The following is a 9,633-nucleotide window of genomic DNA, read 5'->3' on the forward strand; positions in this document are numbered from 1 at the left end:
ATATAAAAAAAAGATAACGCACACTCGATTGAAGTTTAAATCAATCTAATAAAACACAACAATCGTCCTCAGATAGATCGTAATAATTACTAAATCGTAGATCATTCATAGATCACCTCAAATTCATGATTTCATGATGATAGATTAATATAATTTAGCAAAAAAAATTCACTCAACTCCCTTAACATTTAAAGGCCGGGAAATAATATTCCCTTTGTTGTAACTTGCATTACATCAATCATCTCTCCAATCCATTATGGTCGAGAATGCGTACATGGAAAGTCATCCTTCCATCATAGTGAAAAAGTAGAAAATCACCCCTATCCAAATGTTGTTCCATCATAAACTTCTTCCATCCACAATGGAAGACCATTCCATTTTCATCCTCACGTAGTTTCATGTTCCAATACTATACTTGCCACGAGGCCTTTTTAGCGGTGTTGTTTGTTACACCTGGTAAATTTTGCGTCGTTGGTGTCATAAGTAAAATAACGTAAGAAGGAGAGGCCATGGAACTCCTATAAGGATAAGGAAGACCTTTAACAAGTGTTAAGTAAGTAATTAAAAGTTTCGAGGTCAAGTTAATCGAGGAATCAAGTTTGTGGAAAATCGGGAAAAACTTGGCAGAATTCTGGACAGGATTTTGGTCCAACTTTAGGGAGGTATATCTTCTACAATATGAGGAGTTATGGAATTCACAAACAATTTAATTTCAAGTTCAGAGAGTCTTCTTTCCAATGCAACTGACAGATCCTAAATCTGAGAAGTATAGGATCATGTACCCCGTACCTTATATTCAAAAGTTGGCAGAATGTTGTATTTTTGAGGGTCCAAGTAAGGGACCTACATGGAAGTACGCCCGTACATGGAGGGCGTATAATTGAGGCGGTGGAAATGTTTTTAAGTGTTTAAATAGGTCCATGCTCGTTTCTCCTCCATTTTTCTTCACCAACAGACCCTAGAGATCTCTAAAAACCCTCTCAAACATTTCCTAAGTAAACCCAAGATAAATCAAAGATCAAAAGTGAGTTTTAAGTGACGGAAGCCTCGGATTCTAGTATTGCTTCTTGTGGCAATTTTGGAAGGAACTTAAGGGCGAAGTAACCTTGGATTTGAGTTGTTCTTAAGTTCTAGAGGTAATATTTCATTTGTATCTTCATGTTATAAGGCTATTAAGCCTTAACCTACTGGTTAAAAATGGATATCATGAAAGGAAAAGCTCAAACTTGCTATGAACTATAAGTTGAGTTGTGGACTAATTTTTATCATGTTGTTGTGGTGTTATTGGAATGATTTCCTTGTAATTTAGTTGTAGTTGACGTTGTTGTCATGTTTTTATGGTTCTTCTAGATGGATACGTAAATAAAAAGTGTATAAAGTGTTGCATACGAAGCGCAAATTGGATTGTTTGATGTGTACCTTGGTATACTTGTGAAGTGAGTATAAGGGACTTATATGAGCTTCTTGTTGTTGTGGTTGGTTGTTGAAACATAAGGGGAAATACTGCCCGTTTCACTTTAGAATCGAGTTATCATTTGATATACGTGACATACTAAGGCCATCTAAATTGTAAATGTATTCCTTATTATAGGATTGGCGCTCTAGTGGTGAAAAGCTCGTTGTTTGATTGCTTGGATGACTTGAGGTACGTTAAGGCTAACTTTCATTCTTTTGGCATGATCCTTATGAACGGAGCGTAAATGTAACGTTACTCCATAATGATCCTATTCTTAGTAGTTATGGATGCTCCATGTTGATTCATGTTCTAGAATATTGTTTTCAGTAAGTCCTTCTTCAGATTTAGTATGAATCATAGAGTCACTTATTGATGAAAATGCTATCTCATAATGATGTTCAAAGGTGTAACGACCTTACTTCACTCCGACAGATTCAGGATGTACTCTTATCATATTTTTGCATTGCATTTCATTTATATATATATGTACAGACCTGTGACCCCTCAAGCGTTATTTATTCGTATATTATGTAATATATATATGGGGTATGGGGAAGGTGACGGAGTTATATACACACTACCACCTGATCAGCTGGTCACATGATGATGATGATGCTCACAGAGGCCGATATGACACGATGGGATGCCCACAGAGGCTTGATAGGCGTTATACATACATACATATATATATATATATATATATATATATATATATATATATATATATATATATATATATATATATATGTATGTATGTATATATATATATATATATATATGTATGTATATATATATATATATATATATGTATGTATGTATATATATATATATATATATATATATATATATATATATATATGTATGTATGTATGTATGACCCCTATGCATGCATGCACAAAAGATAGTTAGACGTTGTATGGTCCCCTCAGCCTATATTTTTGCTGCATAGTATTCATGATGGTCTTGTCGGCCTGTATAGTTCTGTCCAGCATAGTTTTATAGTATGTCTTTTCGGGCTCATCCCTTTTTAGCATATTTCTCAAATGATTTAGTAGATTTTCATCTGATGACCCTTGAGGTCCACTCTTGATTATGATTATGATATGAAATCATGTTTAGCTGTGCTCAGCAAGTAGGGCCTGGGTGCTCGTCATGGCCCTCCGGTTTAGGTCGTGACAAACTTGGTTTCAGATTAGTTGCGTCCTAGGGTTGTCTACAAGCCGTGTCTAGCAGAGTCTTCTTTATGGTGTGTTGTACACCACACTTATAAATAAGAGGCTACAGGGCATTTAGAAATATTGTCCTTCTTTCTTATCTTAGATCGTGCGTTAGAGCCATACCAACAGGATTTCTTTTCTAATAATGTATTGCGATTTCAGCAATGCCTGTGATGAGGAGAGCTTCAGCCAACTAGAGAGGCAAGGCTGCGACAGATGAGGGTACCAGTCGGGTGCCACCAGTAGATTCGGGCCAGGGTGAGTCCCAGAGTGAGGCCCCACCTCAGTCTTCTCAGAGCCCTTTCATCCCAGCGGACCCCAGAGAGGCTACAGCTACAGTCCCCCCAGTTCCTCCACATGATGCAACAGGCCAGGAGATGCGAGATGCTATTCGATTATTGACTTAGTTAGTGGCCGCTCAGGCCCAGCGTCAGGGTACAAGTACTGGTTATGTTGACAGGGTTGCTAGTGCCTGGGTTCGAGACTTTATTAATTTGGATCCTCCAGTATTCTTTGGATCAAAACCAGATAAGGACCCGCATAATTTTATAGATCAGACATTGAGGGTAATGCATGCTTCAGACACAAAGTCAGTAGAGTTGGCTTCCTACCATTTGCAACATGTTGTTGTCTAGTGGTATGAGACTTGGGAGTTATCTAGAGGGGCTAATGCACCCCCAGCTGTATAGCAGAAGTTAACAGAGGCTTTCCTTTGACACAATTTGCCAGCAGAGGTCCGATGGGCTCGAGTTGATAGGTTTCTAAATTTACGCTAGGGAATATGAGTGTTTGGGAGTACAGTCTTCTCTTTAATTTTTTAGCTAGGTATGCTCCCACAATTGTAGCTGAGATGGAGGATCGGGTACACCAATTTGTGATTGGACTTGGCCCGCATTTGATTAATGATTGCATGAAGGCCTCACTTCAGGAGGGTAGGGATATCTCTCGTATTCAGGAGTATGCTCAGGGTTTAGAAGAGCAGAAGCAGCAGCAGCGAGCTGATCGAGAGCGTGATAGGGGCCAGAGCAAGAGGGCTAGATCTTATAGTTTCTTTGGTGAGTTTAGGGGTGGTCAGAGACAGAAGTTACCTAGGCATTCAACCTATTCAGCGGCTAGGTCACTTTCACAGTTCCCAGGACCACGGTTTGATAGACCCACTTATTTTGAGTCAGGCCAGAGTTACAGGGCTTCCAGATCCCAGTTCAGAGGTGGTTCTAGCCAGATGAGGCTATCTCTACCACGATACGCTCAGTGTGGTAAGTTGCACGGCAGACAGTGCCGTTTGGGTTCAGATGTATGTTATACCCGTGGTCAGCCAGGCCACATTATGCAAAATTGTCCGTCGAGAGGTGGTGGAGGTGTAGTTCAACCGAAAGGATCTGCAACTAGTTTTTTGTCATCGGTATGCCCTCCTAGGAAGGGTTCTCAGACACCGGCCGGTCGGGATAGAGGTAGAGGTGGAGCGTCCAATTCAAGCGGTCCTCAGAACCGCATTTATGCATTGGCTGGTCAACAGGATCTTGAGTCATCACCTGATGTTGTCACACTTATACTATCAGTCTCCTCCCATGATGTGTATGTATTTATAGATCCAGGTTCTACGTTGTCATATGTTACTTCTTTTATTGCTGGTAAGTTTGGGGTGGAACCCGAGTTGATTGGACCTTTTGAGGTACCTACACCTGTTGGTGATCCCGTGATAACTAGACGGGCATACAGAGGCTGCGTAGTTATAGTCTGTAATCATCATACCGTAGCTGATTTGATTGAGTTAGATATGGTGGACTTCGATGTTATTATAGGTATGGACTGGTTGGTCTCTTGTTATGCTAATATTGATTGCAGAACCAAGATGGTTTGATTTCAGTTTCCAGGTGAGTCAGTCCTAGAATGGAAAGGTAATGCAGTGTTGTCGAGAGATAGGTTTATTTCCTATCTCAAGGCAAGGAAAATGATTGCAAAAGACTATATTTATCATATAGTTCGAGTTCAGAATACAGAAGCAGAGTCACCGACTCTCTAGTCTGTTCCAGTTGTTAATGAGTTACCAGATGTGTTTCCAAACGAGCTTCCAGGTCTTCCTGCAAAGTGAGAGATTGACTTTTCTATCGATGTTTTACAAATACTCAGGCATATCTATTCCTCCTTATAGAATGGCACCTGGTGAATTGAGGGAGCTGAAGAAGCAGCTGAAAGACTTGCTCGAGAAAGGCTTTATCAGACCTAATATGTCACCGTGGGGAGCACCTATCTTGTTTGTAAGGAAGAAAGATGACTCTTTGCGGATGTGTATTGATTATAGGAAGCTGAACAAGGTGACAATAAATAATAAGTATCCGCTCCCGAGGATTGATGACTTATTTGACCAGTTACAGGGTGCCAAATATTTCTCGAAGATAGACTTGAGGTCAAGTTACTATCAGGTTAGGGTCAGAGAGAAAGACATTTCGAAGACAGCTTTAATGAATAGATATGGTCACTTTGAGTTTCGTGTGATGTCGTTCAGTTTGACTAATGCCCCAGCAGTATTTATGGATCTGATGAACAACGTATTCAAGCCTTTTCTAGATCTGTTTGTGATTGTGTTTATTGATGATATTCTGGTGTATTCTCGATCAGAGACTGAGCATGCGGATCATTTGCGTGTTGTACTCAGAGTTTTTCAGCATCAGAAGCTGTACGCGAAGTTCTCTAAATGTGAGTTTTGGTTGAACTCAGTAGCTTTCCTGGGTCATATTATATCAGATGAGGGCATCAGGGTTGATACGCAGAAGATAGAAATCGTGAAGACTTGTCCTACACCCACGATACCCACGGAGGTTCGTAGCTTTCTGGGGTTGGTAGGTTATTACAGGAGATTTGTAGAAGGTTTCTCTTCCCTTTCTACACCACTGACAAAGCTGACTCAGAAGGCAGCTAAGTTCCAGTAGACTGATGCTTGTGAGCGGAGTTTTCAGGAGTTGAAGGACAGATTGACTTCGGCACCAGTTCTGACACTTCTAGAGGGATCTAAGGGCTACGTTATTTATTATGATGCTTCAGGCATCTGATTGGGTTGTGTGTTGATGCATAAGGTTATTGCTTATGCTTCGAGGCAGTTGAGGAAGCACAAAAAGAATTAACCGACCCATGATTTAGAATTAGCCGGAGTAATTCATGCACTGAAGATGTGGAGACATTACTTATATGATTTTCATGTTGATATCTACATCGACTATAAGAGCCTTCAATACATCTTGAAGCAGAAGGAGTTGAATTTACGTCAGAGGCGATGGTTGGAGCTATTGAAGGATTACGATGTTGATATTCTATATCATCCTGGGAAGGCGAATGTAGTAGACGATGCCCTTAGCTGCAGATCTATGGGTAGCTTATTTTACTTGCAGCCAGAGAAAAGGAAGTTAGCTCATGACCTTCACCAATTAGCTAGCCTAGGAGTTCGGTTATTGGACTCGGGTGATGCAGGAGTTACTATTTAGGATTCAGCAGGCTCATCGTTATTAGCCGGGTTAAAGAGCGCCAGTACGAGGATTCTATGTTAGTCCATTATAGAGAGACATCTCCACAGAAGGAAAAGTCTCCATTTGATATTACTGAAGGCGGAGTCCTCAGATATCAAGGCAGATTGTGTGTCCCAGATGTTGCACAGTTACACCGATAGATTATGGGAGAGGCTCATTATTCCCGCAATTCTTTTCATCCAGGGACTACGAAAATGTATCATGATATTAGGGAAGTTTACTGGTGGGACAAAATAAAGAAAGATATAGCAGAGTTCGTAGCTCAGTGCCCTAATTATCAGCAGGTTAAGGTCGAGCATCAGAAGCCCGATGGGTTGCTGTAGAATATAGAGATTCCGATTCAAAAATGGGAAGCAATTAATATGGATTCATTGCAGGCTTGCCCCGTTCCTAGCGTAAGTTCGATTCCATTTGGGTGATTGTTGATAGACTTACAAAATTATCCTATTTTCTTCCTGTCAGGACTACTTACTCAGTAGAGGATTATGCGAAGCTTTACATTAGGGAGATAGTGGGGCTTCATGGTGTTCCAGTATCTATTATCTCAGATAGGGGTACGCAATTTACAGCTAACTATTAGAGATCTTTCAAGAAAGGATTGGGGACACAGGTGAGTCTTAGCACAGCATTCCATCCCCAGACAGATGGACAGGATGAGCGTACGATTTAAACGCTTGAGGATATGCTACTGGCATGTGTGCTAGACTTCAGAGGTAGCTGGGATGATCATTTGGCGCTTATTGAGTTCGCATATAATAATAGCTATCATTCCAGTATTCAGATGGCCCCGTATGAAGCCCTATATGGGCGGAAGTGTAGGTCACCTATCGGTTGGTTTGAAGTTGGGGAATCAAAGTTGATCAGACCAGATTTGATTCAGCAGGAAGTGGAGAAGGTTAAGCTTATACAGGAAAGGTTATATGCAGATAATAGACGGTGAGACCTAGTATTTCAGGTAGATGACTGGGTATTCCTGAAGGTATCACAAATGAAGAACGTTATGAGATTCGGCAAGAAGGGCAAGCTTAGCCCTAGATACATTGGACCTTACAGGATTATGCGTAGTGTGGGCCAGGTGGCCTATGAGTTAGATCTCCCTTCAGACTTGGAGTCTGTATATCCGATCTTTCATGTGTCTATGCTTCGTAAGTGTATTGGAGATCCTTCCACAGTCATACCTGTTGATAATGTTCAGTTTATAGAGCAGCTATCATATGAGGAAGTCCCAATTGCCATCTTAGATCGACAGGTCTGTAGGTTGAGAACTAAGGACATGGCATCGGTGAAGGTACTTTTGAGGAGCAACAATGTTGAGGAGGTGACTTGGGAAGCCAAGGAAGTTATGAAGTCTAGATACCGTCATTTCTTTTCGGCTCCAGAGCAGATGCAGACTACAACACCATTGTCTTCAAGTATGTATTATTTATCAGCTACTTTTGTTGGTCGTGTGGGACCATTGTTGTTATTGAATGTTGTGGCCCTGTGTGGCATTGTATAGTTTAGTGTCCTGTATGGCAGGTTGGTAGTGGTACGGTTATAGAGGATACTCTATCGAAATTTCTATAAGATTCCTGAGAGTTTAACATTCGAGGACGAATGTTTCTAAGGGGGGAAGGATGTTACACCTTGTAAATTTTTGCGTCGTTGGCGTCGTAAGTAAAGTAACATAATACGGAGAGGCCATGGAAGTATTATAAGGTTAAGGAACACCTTTAACAAGTGATAAGTAAGTAATTAAAGGTTTCGGGGTCAAGTGAATCGAAGGAATGAAGTTCATAGAAATAGGGAAAAAATTGGAAGAATTCTAGACATGATTTTGATCCAACTTTAAGGAGGTTTATTATTACACCTCGAAAATTCCCGTTAGCGTATAGTGAATAGAATAACAAAGGGCATGACGTATACAATGTTTCGATAAGTAAGAAATAGCATTTGATGACCCTAATCTAGATTTCAAAGACATTTAAGGTAAGGGAAGAAAGTTGTTAAGGAAAGCGAGGTATGTGTTGTGTGTCGGGCAAGATTTATAAGCATCGAACTAATGAGAGTTTAATGATGTTTTGGAGAAGAGCTATAACGTCCCTTATATTGGTAACAAGGTGTTAAACAAGTGTTAAGAAGGTTCTATAAAGGTTGGAGATCCAACGAACGACGGAGATCATTACAGGGAGAAGGAGTTATACAACCGACTTACACGGTCTGTATAACATTATACGGTCCGTATAACACCCAGAAGCGATGATGACTACTTAATGGTAAACTACGACCACTTATACGGGCCGTGCAATGTTCCACGGACTGTATAAGTGTCAGTGGAAGTCCCGACGGGCTGTGTAAGTTCCAATTATATAAATATGATCCCACTTCACTAATTTCATTTCCGACATTTCTTCATCTCTCTCAAGACCTCTAGAAGGTTCCATATACTTCATCTACAAGAAAACAAAGGGAATCAAAGATCAATATCAAGAATTCAAGTGAATCAAGTGTAAGAAGCTTACTAGAGTCCATCCAAGCTAAGAAATCTCAATGGAAATGAATTAGGGTTTTGGTGCAAGAAGAGTATTCCACTCAAGACTTATTCTTCCATTATCTAAGGTGAGTTTTATGGTATTCTCATGTTTTTTAAGGTCTTGAGAAGTTGAAACACTTGGATTGTAGTAGAATATAGAAAATGGGTCATAAATGTGGGAATAGTGTCATTGTTGAGTAGTAGTTGGAATGAATCATGAAAATGGATATGTTGTGATTGTAAGTAGGTTATGAATGACATTTAGAACATGGAATAAGCATTGTATGTGAAAGAACGCGATAGTAAACTATGATCATGATTATGGAGAATTTGAAGTGAAATTGTGAAATGTGGATAATGCAAATGAATGATGATTGTTGTTTATGATATTGTGATTGTTGTTATGAATGTTTGGGAGTTGATATGGAATATGGAGGAAGTCGTATAAACAAAGGAAATGCTGCCCAATTTTCCCTAGCTTTAGTACATACGTTCTTATAATCGTTTAGCTAATGTTAATACGAATTCTCTTGAAGGTAAAGACGAGGGCATTGAAGGAAAACGAGCAAGCAATAGAATAGTTAAATGAAAGAGGTATGTGAGGCTAGTCCTTTCTTTCTAAGGCATGAATCTTATGGCATGATTCCCTTCCTTCTTTAAGAATTTCCTATATTCCGGAAACTAAGAGTCTATGTTCATGAGTAGCCATATGAGATGCATTATGAGCACGATAACGATAATGATGAGCTTAATTCTAAAGATTCTAGAGTTCATGATATGATGTTCCTATAGAGCTAATGATGCTATCTATAATCTCTTGATGTTTCTTATTATATACACTCACCTTATATGCTAATTCCTTCAAGGTGAGGCAGAATGCTTATAAATGCTCCATAATGAAATCGGGGGTTCACGACCTCATGTCAC

This window comes from Lycium ferocissimum, chromosome 1 (genome assembly GCF_029784015.1).
Source record: "Lycium ferocissimum isolate CSIRO_LF1 chromosome 1, AGI_CSIRO_Lferr_CH_V1, whole genome shotgun sequence".
Lineage (NCBI taxonomy): Eukaryota > Viridiplantae > Streptophyta > Magnoliopsida > Solanales > Solanaceae > Lycium > Lycium ferocissimum.